This window comes from Protopterus annectens, chromosome 9.part0, assembly GCF_019279795.1.
Source record: "Protopterus annectens isolate FY-2018-M chromosome 9.part0, PAN1.0, whole genome shotgun sequence".
Lineage (NCBI taxonomy): Eukaryota > Metazoa > Chordata > Ceratodontiformes > Protopteridae > Protopterus > Protopterus annectens.
The window spans coordinates 740,133,494-740,149,971 of NC_056743.1; positions in this window are offsets into that span (position 1 = coordinate 740,133,494).

A 16,478-nucleotide genomic window follows, 5' to 3' on the forward strand; every position below is an offset into this window, starting at 1 on the left:
CGACTGGAAAAACTCCGGCTGTACTCAGTGGCATATCGCTTACTCAGAGGTGATCTCTGCCTGACTTACAAAGCCATGTCCAACTCAGAATTGATGGACATGCTCCACCTGAAGAAATCCAAGTCACTGCGAGCCACTCGCTCTAGTGAGCTAAACCTCTCCACAACAATAAATAGAACATGCTGGAGGGATAGATTCCTGTCACAGAGACTCCCCATCTTCGGAACAAAATTCCTAACTACATTAGGCAGAGCCCCTCACTAACACTCTTCAAGAGAAACCTTGACGAGTGGATGGGTTACAGAAAATACACCCCTGGGATCACTTCATTGGCTCTTCTTGACAGAGGCTCAGTTAATTAATCAATGGGACAGCGAAAGCTGACACACTCTGGCAAGGCTTATAAATGTCCTCGGGCAGATAGCCTAGTACCTACCTATGAACCTATGAATGATAGATGCATGCTGTGTGGAGGTATGGAGGTCATTTGTGAAGACTGTGAATAGTAGTGGTCCTAAGATAGAACCCTGTGGGACTCCTGTAGCTATGGGCAGCTGAGGAGAGAGAGAATTTTCCCATTTCACAGCTTGGTACCTGTCAGTTAAGTAGCTTTGGAACCAGGTAGGAGTGGAATTTGATAGGTGATATTGGTTTAGTTTGTTTAGCAGGATTTGGTGCGAGATTGTGTCAAATGCTTTGGACATATCCAAAAAAAGAGTTGACACCTGCAGGCCTTCATTTTTGAGATGGTTTACTGTGTCTGTGAAGCAGAGGAGGGCTGTAGTGGTACTATGGTCAGGTCTGAAACTATGCTGAGTAGGTGACAGGATGCTGCTGTCTTAGAGATATTTTAGCACCTGGGTATGGATGCATTTTTCTAGGATTTTGGCCAGGGGGAGAGTAAAGCAATGGGTCTGTAGTTATTAATTTCAGTGGAGGTCCCGCCTTTATGTATGGGTGTAACATAGGATATTTTCCAGAGTTTGGGCACATAGTTTTCAACAATTGATCTGTTTATGAGAGTGGAGATTGGGATAGAAATAGCATCTGCTGTAAGTTTCAAGAAATAACTGGGGAGTAGGTCGGCTGCTGTTGATGAGGTTTTTAGTTTGGAGAGCATGCTTTTGACTGAAGTGGTAGAAACTGTTTTGGGGGTAAAGCTTGTATTAGTGTTATTTGTGTTGAGGGGATAGTGAGGAAGGAATTGTCCTGTGATACTAAGGATAGAATTGAGTTCACAAAGTGGGAGTTGAATTGTGTTTCGATGGGTGAGTTTTAGGAGTTGGTTTACATTTTTCCAAAATGTTTGGGGGTTGTGTTAGTATTTAGTTTGTAATGTCATGTAGTAAGATTTTTTGTCCAGCCTAATGCATTTTTTTGCACGGTTGCGCAGTTCTTGGTACTTAGTTAGGCTTTGTGTTTCTTTGTTTTTTTGATAATAAAGCCAGGCAGTGTGTCTGGACTTGAGGATTTGTTTGGTTTCTTTACTGAGCCAGGGGTTTGTAGAGGTTCTAACCTTGATTTTGCACAATGGAGCAACAGTGTCTAGGTGTTGTAGAAATGTTTTATTGAAACATGCTACAGCCTGGTCAAGTGGGAGGGTTTTTTTTGGGGGGGGGTCCAGTCACAGTTACAGAGTAATGTATTGAGGACCTCAGGAGAGAATTTTTTTGTGTTTCTAGTGGATATATAGTTAGTGGTTTTGCATATGCTTGTTCTACTACGTATAAGGTATATTATATTGTGGTCACTTAAGGTGTCTGGGAGACTGCCTGCGTGGGGGTACAATGTGGGGTTGTTAGTTAGGACCCAGTCAAGGATGGATTCCCTTTTAGATTTTTTATCACATCTAGTTGGAATTTGGACTAGCTGCTGGTAGCCATGGAGATTTATTAGATTACTTGGTGGTTCTGATATGCAGGTGAACCAATCTAGGTTGAAATCCCCCAGAATAAGGGTTTCTTGTGAGTATGTGGAAGAACACCAGGATAAGAAGTCTTCAAGGCTAGCAGGTGTATTACCAGGTGGACTATAGATCACAATTGTGGTGATGACCTTTTTAGGGTGAAGTTGAAGTTGTGAGATAAGTATGTCCCAATTATTGGGGGAGGGGTAGGAGTTAGGTAATTGATATACAGGTAAGTTTGACTTATACAGTAAGGTAGTTCCACCCCCTTTACAAAGTGGTCTGTTTTGTCTAATGATATTGTAGCTGGTAGGGAGAACTTCTGAGTTACCTATGTTTTTATTTAGCCAGGTTTCTGTTAAAGCAACTACGTCTGAGGAGTAGTGTGCTATTATGGCCTGGAGTTCAGGTATTTTATTTTTGATACTTCTAATATTAATATTTAGCATAAAAAGATGGTTGGTTTTGCTGCTGTTGTTGATTTGCCCAGGGATGAAGATAGTGGGGGTGTTATGTTCTGACATTTGTGTTGGAGCAGTTTGTGTTGGACAGGATGGATTTGGGCCTGGGTTGGGGTGGATATCCCCACTTATGGTGAGCCTGGTGTTAAAATGGTGATACAGATGTTGGAGTTTGGTGATGAGTGTGAGAAAGTATTGTGTTTTTTTGGAGTAGGAATGAGAGCATATGTGTTTAGTTCTGAATTGGTCCGTTATGTAGTTCTTGAACAACTGTGGGCAGATATTATTATAATATGTGGTGTCTGTATATGAGAGTGCATAATGTAGTGTTGTGCTACTAAGTTTAGGGATATTGCTAGAGTGATAACTTGTGGTGTTATAAAGAATTATGAGAAGACAGACTAGACTTAGTTGTGCAATAATCATGGTTATAAAGTTTATTAAGTTGGTTCTAGGTGGGGGTCTGGATAGGAATTATAGGGTTGCACTATATGTGGATGGGTAAGTAGTGTGGGTGATGTAAATAATGCCTCGTGGGAATGAGATTGGTTGGGAGTATTTTGTGGTGGAGCAAGTTAGTGTGGTGTAATGTGATCTGACTTGAGGAACTGTGATTGGTGGAGGTGATGTGAGGGTGAGCTGTGGGTGTGGCTGTGATTACTATAAATGCAGAGGTAGTGGGGGTGGAAGGGAATAGGGGGCAGGGCAGGGGAGCAGATAGAGCCCAAGCGTTAGCAAAAGCGAACAGAGCAGGGCAGAGCCCACCAAGACAAGAGTAAAAAGTAAGTGTTGCTTTACAAATCTGAACACCTTAAACACATTCCTGAGGTCTAATGGATTACCAGCAAGCAGAATGCAATTGCTGAAGAGCACTTGTGTCCTGGTGGGAGACTAGAAATTTAAAGATGGCTCCATGCTCAGCAGGATTCTAATATAGACTTAGTATTGGGGGATGGAGATAGCACAAGGGGTGTAAACCAGGTGGAATGCAAAGAAACCAGCAGAACCATAGAGGCAATCAGTGGAAATCTATCAGTGAAGGCCTCAGAGGGGGTAAGTAATAATTCAAACTCTACCTGTAAAGTGAAAGAGAAAAGAGACAGCAAAGTTTATTAAGGCTGGGAGTGTGTCTTCACATTGACTTGCTTATTAGTAGCCAGTTTGTGCACAGATTAGAGTAGGGAGATACATTAGCAATGAAGAGGGAATGTATAGAGATGCAAATAAACAGGTGGGCCTCCAAGTGATACAAACTAAGGCAGAAAGCACTGAAAGGGATGCTTGATGGTTAATTTAATCACAGGGATCTGAATTAAATGTATACTGTCTATTGGACAGTTAGGATTACTGTACTAGCTGGGGTGGGAGGAGGACACAAGGCTACTACAGTCAGTTTTATTAGCACACTGAGAACTACTAAAAAATACTGCTAATGTAATAGCTGTACTCTCATAAAACATACAAGTAGAATGCCTGGGTGGACTGACCCTGCTCTTGAGGCTCAAAATGTATATCCTTGTTTAGTTTTGCAGTACTGATTCCTTCTTATACTGTATGGGTGGGGTGGTAGCCACAGACTGTAGAGCTGCTTGAGTGTGCTCTGAAGAGAGAGAGAAAAAAGAGAGGATGAAGCTAGTAGAAGGAGACAAACATCGATTAAAGGAAGTAATAAGGAGACGGGGATGTAAAATATACAAATCTGAGGATAGTGTGGATAAAGCAGGAGAATAGATGCTACTGCTGCAGTTTGAGAGTGCTTCAATAGTTACCACATCACAGTGCCATAACTTAGTTTGGAAACAGGTTAATAAATCATGCACGATACATTTATCAGCAAATTATCCTGTGCATACAAGAACAAGGAAAATGAACACTTAACAGCACAGCTGAATCAGTAGCAGAGACAACTGTAGTGCTAAATCAGTAAATACTGTTTCTAACTCCAACACCAAGTCAATTAGATTTACATTACAGTTATAACAGCAGTTTTAGTACATTATAGTAGCATAGAGACAACATAGCTGCAGTGGTAGTGTCAGTAAAAACACAATTCCTGAATGACAGAATCAACCAGTTAAATAAACAAATAGCAGATCAGTAGTCAGGAATCAGAAAAATGAATACTAGTTGTATAGATCCAAATACAGCAAAAAGTAAGTGTTACTTTACAAATCTGAACACTTTAAACAAATTCTTGAGGTCTAATTGCTTACCAGCAAGCAGAATGCAATTGCTGAAGAACACTTGTGTCCTGGTGGGAGACTAGAAATTTAAAGATGGCTCCATGCTCAGCAGGATTCTAATATAGACTTAGTATTGGGGGAAGGAGATAGCACAAGGGGTGTAAACCAGGTGGAATACAAAGAAACCAGCGAAACCAGAAAGGCAATTAGTGGAAATCTATCAGTGAAGGCCTCAGAGGGGGTAAGTAATAATTCAAACTCTACCTGTAAAGTGAAAGAGAGAAGAGACAGCAAAGTTTATTAAGGCTGGGAGTGTGTCTTCACATTGACTTGCTTATTAGTAGCCAGTTTTTTGAAATTACTATTTAATTTGCCCAGGTTATCATTTCCCCTACCTAGTCTAACTCTATTAGTTCTACATACCTCGCCCTGGCACCCCTCTCTGTTGTCTTCATTCATGAAATACGTTTTGCCTCTCCATCCTTCTTCCTCTGCATAACCACATTTTAATCCATCAGTCTTTCCTTCTTGAGGCAACTAATTTTATAACTGTATTGATAGCTGGCCACCTGAAAAAAGTAGCAAAATGTAGGTGGCTAAAACATTAAAAGTAACCTGCTCTATTTTCAGATATGTACAAGCCCTGAAACTGTTCAAATATGGAAATAATTAGATATTTATGTATAATATAATCTTGCCTTTCAGATCTACATACAGCTAGAACATCAAAAACTAGGTGCTTTATAACCTATAAAAAGATGTCACAATTTGTCATCACAACTAATATATCACAAATCCTTCTACTGTAAAAAAATGGTCCATGGGAGTATTGCCTTCACTGTCCTTTCTCAGCAAGCATTTGGTAAATATGAAAAATTAACTTTCTGACTACATTATTTGTAACTTATTCCAGGACTAGCATTCACCATTGCATAGTGCTAAGCTGTGCTATTTGGATGACCCTTTCTGATAAAACTCGTTTGCACAACTGCTGTTTAATATGAACTTGTGTACAAGCAGTTTATGTCCAGATATTTTAGATTTTTTCTTCTGGCCTTTACCTCCAGGGCAGCTTTGGTATTTTGTCTCTGACTTGTTTAAACCCCTAGAATAGCAAGTACATTTGGTGACAGGGCTTTGAGCTACAAGTTCCCACTGTACAGAACCCATTTTCCTTAGGATTGTCATTTTTACCAATTTAAGCCTGCAAAAGGCATGCTTTCTATATTATTCTAAATGCTGAAATAGCTCAGAAAACTGAGATAACCTGATAAAACCATGTCTTAATGCAGTAGTCTGTAGCAGCTTGGCAAACCATTACTTAATGCATTTGCCCATATTTGGTTTACTTGTAGTGTTTCATTTGGCATTAGTTAGTTTCCTTAGAGACTTACCTGTCATAGGTTGTTGCTAGGCATATATACTCCAAGGGACAATTGAGGAATCTAATACAGTTTCCTAACTGCTCCAAAGCACTGTCTGGTTAAGTGACTTGCTCAGGGTCACACAGTAGGCAAATGGAAGCTAAGGGAATCAAACACTTTACCATAGGAAGCAGCATGTTCACAACTCATAGCCTTAATCTTCTATGCCACCTGCCAGAGTGAACATCTGGGTCCAGAGGCCTCAAACTCCTGTACCTGTGTTTCTGGGTCTGGTGTACAATCACTACCTTACACAGGGCAGTTGGAACATTTGTGCAGGACTAGCCATCTTTATTTATTTTTATTTTATTTTTATATTGCTTTTGTTTACGGGGTTTGTCCGAGTGGGTTTAGTCAAAACACTGGGGAAAAGCTCCAACATATTAAAAACATTTTTAAACAGACATTCAGTAATATACATGACCAGGCATTAAATAATATACATTAACAATCACACATAGATTTGCTAATTAGCTAATTATATTGCATTCATATGAAAGTTGAGACAACTATTGCATTATAAAAGATAATTATGCATTAGCAGATGTTGAACCTTGAGCATTTGAAGAGGTGTATTAGTGGGTTTGTCAAATAAATAATACATCATGCAATTAGTGCCTATCAATTTAAAGAAATGGAGGTGAGAGAAGGAACTAGGTATGGCAGACAATATTACTATCGTAAGTTAAAAGGTGTAGTGTAAAGATATGGGTCTAGGACACATGCTCGACTAGCATATGTCCGAATCACAAAACATTGAACACACATACACGAAAGCAGTTAACATCGAAAAGTGCTTCCATGTATGTGTAGTCCAAAAAAAATCTATGTTTCTGCAGGGGGGCTTTGCCCCCCTGCACCCCCACACACTCCCTACTTTATTATTCTAATTCCGAGACCGCACTACAGTGGAGAAAAGGGAATTTTCCCTTACCGGCACTGTAGTCTGATCTACAAAACAGGCACACATACACGGAAGCACTTGTTAATGTTCAGCGCTTTCATGTATATGTGTTCAATGTTTTGTGATTCGGACATATGCTAGTGGATCATGTGTCCGGATCCCAAAAGATATATCTGGCTATTATAAGTTTCATATTAGAAATGTAGAGGGGGGGTGAGCAGTGTCACACAATAATGTATACAGCTGGGAGATGCAAGTAAAACTATTTATGTATTGGTGAAGACTGGTTGTAGGGTATAGGATTCTGAATGAACAGAAGTTGATTGACAATATGGCAAGCTGAAGATAACAGTGGCATTTATCCTGAAGATGTACAGGAGCACATTTAATGATTTGAAAGAAGAAGTTGTAGTCATGAGTTTGCATTCAGAATGGATTTCGGTGGTAGTCTGATGTGGTTCCACAGTTTAGCTGTACTATTTAAATAGAGAGAGTCACCTGCAGTATTAGATGATTTGGTTATAGTGATTAGTGATTTTTCTTTGGGGTGTCAAATTCTATTGTGGAGCAGTCTTATATTAAGTTGTTAAGGGCTGGGCAATTTTCTGAATTACAGAGATGTCTGTGTACTCTAGTTAGCTGAGAAAGAACTAGGTGATGTGATAGTTCTAACCACTTTAATTGTCTGAGTGCTCAACAGTGGTGTGTGTTCTACTGTTATAGTTTAATGCAAACTTAGCTATTTTATTATAACATTGCTCAAGTTCAGATGGTTGCAAGACTTGAGGTTTGGAGAAGATTGAGCTAGCTTAGCATTTGCATAAGTAATGCAAAACAGATTTGGATATTCCCTGCTTCTAGAAGCAGCAGTTAGGGCAATGCCTGCAGTGCTTAAACCATCTTTTAACAAGACACTGTGTATGGATGAGAAACAGAAAGGGAAACTAGAAGACAAAAAAACAATTTGTAGTGTTTCTGACTCAAGCCATCATAAGTGCACTGCTTACAATAACGTTCATGTTCCTCAGTACAGGGATGTTACATTGTCTTTTTGACTGTTAAGGTGATGCAGCACTTAGCACTGCTGCCTCATAACACTTGGTTCTCCAGTTCGGTTGCCTTCTCTGTTGAATCTGCATGTCCTCCCTGTGTCTCCAGATATTTTCATCTAGTTCTCTGAGTTCCTTCCATATCACAGATCTATGCTGATAGGTGTATTGGTGTCCCTCTATATTTCACATAGGTGTGAGTGCATATGCAGTTACCACAATGAATTGGTGTTTCATCCAGGGCTCATTCTTTCCGTTATACCCAATGCTTGTGAGGCTAAGTTCTGGTTCCCACAGGAGCCTGAATATAATAAAGCAGGCATAAGAAACCGAATGCAAGAATTAATGTTATTTTCTCTACTTTCCCATCTATCTCAGCTTGTGGGGCATGAAATTGTCCTAGCAAGAAGTCTTACTACAGGTGCAGCAGAAGCATTTTGGCTTCCAACTGTTGCAACTCATGTCATGTTCAATAGCCTGGAGAGTGGGTGAACAGCCTGCTTGGTGGAAATGTAGCAAAATGTATATATACTTGTAGAAGGCTTGTGATGATAGGATGTACTGCCAGCCATGCCAGGAGAAATAGAGCAGTGGATTTGTAACATATGCCAGCACAGCTAGCTGGAATTTTGTAAATAATTAGATGTCATTTGTATAACAAACTGATTTGTACTGATGCTTGTGCTGCAAACATATTTGTGAGGTTTGCTTGTGTTAAAATGTATCAACAGTGTGCCCTGCTGGAAGAAAGAGATGTACATGCTTTATTGTAACTGTTTAAATGTATGCATTCTAACAGCATATACTGGAAGTGAAGAGGTTAATCTTAATCCACCTGACTTGGCAAAATATTCTTGAAATTAAATTACTTTATGGGTTAAGCCATAAAGATGTTATCCCACAGTTTTGAATGGAGCCAGAGGCTTAGTGTCTGTGCTAGAGAATAGGCTGCAGCCCCTGTAGGAAGAGTGAAATGGTTTTATGGTTTTATGACTTCCAGCAACTGCACCACATCTTAGCAAAGCTCTATCTGTGTGTATTGTAGCACATAGGTGCTAAACCTGGTAGTTTCTAATGATGGGGGATAGTGCGGGAAACAGAATCAGATGACCAGATGTACGTGATGTCATTTGTACAGAAATAATGTTTTAATATTAGAGGAGAATAAAGTCTCACAGTACTCTGTATTCTGTCTTAGATCTGACAACAAGGGCTACTCACCTATCTTGCCTTGCTATGTTCAGTAAGTAGGAACAATAATTCTTTTAGTCAATCAGAAATAGATAGTGAGACTAGCTAAATACTGTTTTTTTCTATAATTGTGTGAAACTTTCCACCAGTGTTATTTTTAATATTCCCTGTGTCTGAAACTCTGGTGTTTACTTTAAAAATATATTTAGTATTTTCTTGTTCTTTTGTTATTTATTATTAAATATATTTAAAATTTTCATTGTGCATGATCCTTTTTAGAAAATATTTAAGCTTTGAAAGTATTTTCTCATATTTATTTGGTGATAACTCTGGCCACTCCTGAAAGCCTTGCTGTTTGGTCAACATTACCATTTGCATTAATATTAACTTCAATCAGCATAATTGGATACCCTATTAAGAGCCTTACAGTAACTGACTGGTGGTGGTAAATCTACCTTATAGTCTGGGCAAAGTTGGTAGAGCGGGTAATCTATACCAGCCTTTCTCAGATGTGTGTGTGTGTGTGTGTGTGTGTGTGTGTGTGTGTGTGTGTGTGTGTGTGTGTGTGTGTGTGTGTGTGTGTGTAAAAATTAAATCTCAAAGAGTGTGTGTGTCAGCTACTTGGGGCAGGAATATGAAGCAGTGGTTTCATGGTGTCAGTAAGGAGCCTTATTGGGGAACTGGGGAGAGACAGAGAGAGACATCCAGACCTTGTGTTGAGTGTGTTTGCTGGGTGCTGTTAAGGGAAACTGTGCTTGATGCAGAGAGGTCTGCATCTGCAAAGACTGAGTGTATTCATTTGTATTCCAAGTGAACATCCATCTCCAGTGTCAGTGGTGAGGATTCAGGCTCCTTGATTACTGCCAGTGTGGGGATGTCATAGGGCTAATGACTCATTATAGCCTGTTTAGTGAAAAATATAGTAAAAATGCATTCATACATGCAGAGGGCCAATGACTCACCTAATCTCTCCCCCTCCCCTGCCTCCCCCCCCCCACACACACACACACACACACACACACACACACACACACACACACACACACACACACACACACACACACACACACACACACACACACACACACACAGTACAAGACCAGCTGCAATAGCAGTGATCAGGTGATGCATAGTTTTCTGATTTGATTATACCTTTCAAGGTCTCCAAACAGGGACAGCAGAATGGAAGGTATTCTGATTATGATGGGTAAAATTGATGATAGCTAATTAGGTCTGATTGGAAGTGACCATTCCAGAACTTCTAATTTCATTACAAACTACAGTAGCAGAAGGGTACAGTTGTTGGGTTCATAGCTCCCAGGGCATGATTCCAGAGTTACTAACTATCCAACTATGCAGCAGATTTGTGCCATGATGGTGAAAGATTTAGCACCCATGTCTGTCAAATGTGTGAGGGATGTTGTGGATAATGTGTGTATCTGCATGAAGATATCAATCTGAAATGGATAAAGACAGAGATGAAGGGAAGTTAAGGATGCTACAAGTTAGGTATCTGACTGTGCTTTCAGTTGAAGGTTTCCCAATAATACTCATTAAAATGTACTCATCAGCAGAACCTAGTACAACTAAAAGCTACACATCTCATTAATAAAATGAAGGAACTAAAAGTAGGCTGATTAATAATGTATAGGAGTGATGAAACCAAGCTAGATGGCTTTACAAAACAAGGCACTGGGATATTTATTATCAACAATAAAGGCGTTGGTCCTGCAGAAATAGCTTGAACATTTTAGGAAGTCCCAAAAATTAGGATATCCTCTGACAGTGGAGTCAAGCCTGGTGACCTTTCAATGGCAAAGGAGTTACATGGATGAGTGCTGAGCTCTATTGCATGGAAACATTTTGCTAGCCAGTTACCTCATGGACTGAGCTGTTGGCTTAAAAGCTGAAATATTTGTGCCATATATAAATTGTGCATTGCAGCATAAACTGGTAACTGCATTTAATGACAAAAAATACACTGAACCCACAGCCATTGCCAACATCCTAGCTGACAGGTTCAGTGCAAACTTCTCCCCCCCCCTCCCCACCAAAAGGGCAAATATCTATCCCAGCAGAGTGCTGCCCCCCTGACATCTCAGATGCTCAGGTAAGAGCCACCCTCTCCAAAGCAAAAAACACAGCATCAATGGGACCAGACGGTGTCCCGGGCTGCATCCTACATGAACTCCAAGAAGAGCTAAACCCAAACATAAAACTACTGTTCAATCTCAGCCTTACTAAAGGATATGTGCCCAAAGAGTGTCGTACAGCAACAGTGGTCCCTCTCCATAAAGGTGGTGCCTCAACGGATCCTGGAAACTATCGCCCCATAAGCCTGACTAGCTTGGTCTGCAAAGCTATGGAAAGGATCATCATGGATCTCATAAATAAAGATATTGGGGACCTACAGACACTGGATCCTACCCAGTTTGGCTTTGTTAAGGGCCTTGGCAGATTAATCTGGAAATTGATGAACTCAAATGGCAAATTTCTACTGCTGCTTACTTACCCCCAGGTTTAAATGAAATGGTCTCTATAAAATGTTTTCTAAAGAAGTTGGCTTTAAACAGATAATAGTTTTACTGACTTTATATGTGAGCCTTCAGTTTAGTTAAAGTATTAGTGCCATGGAAGATTTGTTTTTAATGGTCTAATAAGTATTTTTTATTGGATTTGTTTAACAACAATTTTATTAAGTGTTTTTTAACATTCATACACAGCATCATTTTTTCTTACATTTTTTCTTACATGTTGGTTGAATTGTTAGTTAGGATTCTGTGACTTAAGTGTATTTGCCTAAGGTGTATTCCTTTGGTTTGGTAAAATCTACTGAATTGTATCTGTCACTTTAAAACTATTCAATTAGTTTTAACAATCAGTTAATTGGCATTGTATGTGTTATTTATAAGCTCTGCAAAATGGTAGTACCTTGTCTGAAGAAGGAAAAACACAGTTTGTTTCCGAAAGCGCTAACTCAATAAATTGTTTGTTTCAAGTAATCTGCTAAGCCTTTGGTGCTTTTGATTCTTAGTTTGTGTGTTTGCCTTTTTGTGTAGTTCTTTGAAACAGTCACCAAGGCCATTGACAAGGGGAAGGTGGTCCACACAGCCTACCTGGACCCCACAAAAGCCTTCGATACAATACCCCACTCGGGCATTATAGATAAGCTCACCAGCTTAAATATAAACCCCTATGTCACTAGATGGATTGCAAACTGGCTCAAGGACAGAACCCACATGGTTAGAATTGCTGGAGCCATGTCAGACTCCAAACCAGTTACAAGTGGTGTCCCACAAGGCTCAGTCCTGGGACCTCTCTTGTTCGGTATATATTTCTCGGAGGTACAGGCCAACACGGAAGGACTGTGGCTGACCAAGTTCGCAGATGACTGCAAACTGGGCGTCATAATCGACTCTCCAGCCAACACAAGCATCCTCCAAAAGGGCCTCATAGAAACAGACAACTGGTGCCAGAGCCATGGCCTCAAGCTAAATGCCAAAAAGTGTATAGTCATCCCCTTTGGCAAAAACAGTGCCCACAAATTACCACATAGGTGGTAATCCATTAAGTACAGAAGAAGTAATTAGGGACCTGGGGACCCAAGTTGATAGCATTCTCTCATTTGACAACCACGTGGCCAAGGTGGTTAGAAAAACATTTTATATAGCCCACCTAATCATGAAGGGATTCACATCTAGATCAGGGAGGTCATCGTGCCTCTTTACTCATCCCTCATCAGGCCCATAATTGAGTACAATGCCCTTTTGGGATGTACCTTACCAGACACCTGCAGCAACTGGAAAGACCCCAAAAGTACCTCACCAAGAGGATCAAAGGGCTCAAACAGATGCCATATGCTGCCCGATTAAAGAAACTCCAGCTCTACTCAGTGGCATACCGCCTGTTCAGAGGCGATCTGTGCCTGACGTATAAAGCCATGTCCAACCCGAATTAATGGACATGCTGCACCTCAGAAAATCCAAATCCCATCGAGCTACGCTCGAGACTTGAACCTCAGCACTGAAATAAATAGGACATGCTGGAGGGACAGATTCATAACCCAGGGGCTCCCTTCACTCTGGAATAAAATCCCCGTCCAGGTTAGGCAGAGTCCCTCATTGACTCTCTTCAAGAGGAATCTTGATGAGTGGATGGGAGATCGTAGGTTTACCCCGGGTATCACTTCTGTGTCACTGTTAGATAGAGGCACAGTATACTAACCTCGAAAAGGGCATAGCAAAATAAATTTAAAATGGGTGGCGAAAGCCAAACACATTCTGGCTAGGCTTATAAATGCCCTAGGGCAGATAGCCTAGTATGAACCTGTGAACCTATGAACTTATAATCCAGTTTATCCAGCTTTGCTTGCATGCATAGAATTAACTTCATTGGCAGAGATAACCAAATACAGCATTTCTCAGGTCAGTGTCCTTTTTTATCACATCAGTTTTGAATTATAGCAATTGATAGGTATGATCTGTGTGATCTGCAGAAGTACCACATCATTCTAGAATCAGATGAGATATCTAGATATTAAATATCTTATTATGTCAGTCTAAAAATAAAGATACATGTTATGGTACATTTATGTTTTGAAGCCCATGCAGATTTTTTTCCTTGTTCTGTCTTTGGTTGAAAATGTAATTGTCAAGGGGTGCCTATCATGACCTGTTTATGAAAGAAAAACAAATTTAGCAAGGTCATTTTCCTACTTGCTGAGCAGGCAATATTTTCTGTGAACTGTAGCTTTGGTTCAACAGTTACTTTTGGCATCTTGACTGTTTATGTACAGGGTCTGAGAAAAAAAAAACACCATATTGATTGGTCACTTAATAGTGTACTGTGGTGTGGATGAAAAGTAAATTATTTTACGTTGTCTTGTAAATAAATCATTGGTATCAGTCATTTGAGGAAGTTTTTATGAAAGCGATGATTCAACTTTTCTACGCTATTGGATTTTGAGTTGTCCTTCTGTTCGCACAGTGTGTTTTTGGTTTTTGGTTGGCTTTTGTTACAGCCTGTACCATTTTTGTTTTATAATTTTTACTCATCATAAAACCTCAAAGCCATGAACCCTATTATCTGGAACATCAGTTCCTAAAATAATATTATTTCAGTAGATCCAAGAAAGATAGATCTAACATAGTCCTCAAAGTAAAACTGGAAGAATAAAGGTCCTTAGAAAAGCTATAGAGTTCAGCATCTTCCACTAAGCTCCTCTGAGGCCATGAGCCCACTGCTACAGTCTTGACCAATCTTTGTTCTATATGTGTGCTGAAGTTGCACAAAATTTAATTTGATTTTCATTGTGACTAAACTAAGCATGTATTACTTCAGTCACCCATTTCACCCATTTCATAAACTGCTTGTTGTGGTGAGCTGAGCAGTGCATATCAGACTGCCCTATTCTCACCAACAATGCACTGGTCATTCAAATGATCCCAGTCATTCCCAGCAATCTGAGAGATACAATGTATAAGGGTTTCCTAGATCTCCCAGGACCTCTTTTCAGTGGGCCATGCCTGGTACTCCAACAAGAGATGCAGAGGGCATCCTCACTAGGTGCCTAAATTACTGTAAATGACTTTTCTTAGAGAAGTAGACGTTATAATCAAACATTCTCCCAAACTGCTGAGCTGTTCATTTGTAATGGACAGTGAGCCCAGGAACTCAGAGGGACCATATTTGTACCACTTGTATCTGTAACTATATCCTTTCACTCAGTACCCAAAGCCTGTTGTCAATTTGGAGACATAGACTGGAAGACTGAGAGATTCATCATATGACTCACCTTTTGCTTCACTTCTGATATGAAGGTCACACTCCAGGGACCATTACTTTGTCATGATGCAGGGGTTTGAATAATTTATAATCCTTGCAGCTATGTTGTTTGGGGCTTTGTGTTCCTGGTAGAGTTGTCCTCAGCAAAGTCATCTAAGATAAGGGGCCAAACACTGACAGATCAAAATTTGACTTCAGGATAGTTCACTATATAAATGAAAGAACCTCACCAGCAACACATTAATGAAGCCTGGGAGTGGTTTTCACTGAACAAGCACCTGGGAGCAAGCTGACCCCATGTAGCCAAGCTGGGTTCAACTTGATAAAATCTGCATGATGCATTTGTGTCCTCTGTTATCACCCACGAGGCAAATGATGGGGCTAGATATGATGCCTGTTTAGCGGTAGGCAAGAAAGAGATAAATCAGTACCTTAACTAATGATATAAATGCATTTTAACAGTGAGAGAGAGGTGTTTGTCTTAGGTTTCTTCTTTCCATTGCAGCATTTTTTGACTGCAGAAGGAGTTGCAGATAGTGTTTTGGCATCTAAAACAGACAAGGCTGAAAAAATACTTGTATACATATATATATATATATATATATATATATATATATATATATATATATATATATTAACATGGGTAGATGCACGTTTCACTGAACTTAAGATTCTTCAAAATCACATTCATTGGTCCTTGTCTGTCAAGTGTAGAATTCTATGAATCTAGATTCAGCAAATCTGATTCGCCACTGCAAACTATTTAATTTATTTATTTATTTTACATTTGTTTACCGTGAAAATCCAACTGGGTTTGGGCCCATTTTCAACTGAGGCCTGGGGAGAAAAACTACAACTTATAAAATAGACAACAAAAGTTTACATGAGAATGTTATTATGAAGACAAGTTTGCCCATATGTAAATAAAAAATCTTAATAACAATAGTTAAAGGGGAGTCAAGAGAAACAATATTTCCAGTGTATATAAGTATAGTGATAGAACAGGAGAGTAACAGTTTGAGTAAAATACAAATAGACGTAATAGCAGTTTGTCAGGTTTAAAGTGCCAATGGAGAGGAGCATGAGCAGAAGAAATGTATCCTTTTCTCATGTAGAAAGTTCAAAATACAGCTTTGAGGTAGAATTATGGGAGAAGAACTTATAGAGACTGGAAGAATGTTTTGCCTATAAGGAGCTGCTTTATTTGAGATATAAAGTTATAAATAGTGATGGAAATATTATGGCTGGTAGTGATAGGATAGTAGTTAGAGTGAAGGGAAATTCAGGAAGACCATGATTTCAGAAATAGTTAATAGATTCTTAGAGTGTGTTAAAGTAACAGGAAGGGAATGTTATAATTCAGGATACTAGAAAGTAAAAAGGGAAAGTGTTTTATTCTGGGGAATTACATAAGCAAAGTTATTTGTTTGTCAGATGGTCTTTGAGCATTTTTTAAAGTGGATGATATTAGTTAAAGTTCTTAGTTAAAGAGGTAGGGAGTTCCAGGTTTTGACTACATAACAAGAGTAGAGAGTGCCACCTGGAGAACTAGTTAAGTCAGATTTTTTAGGAATCA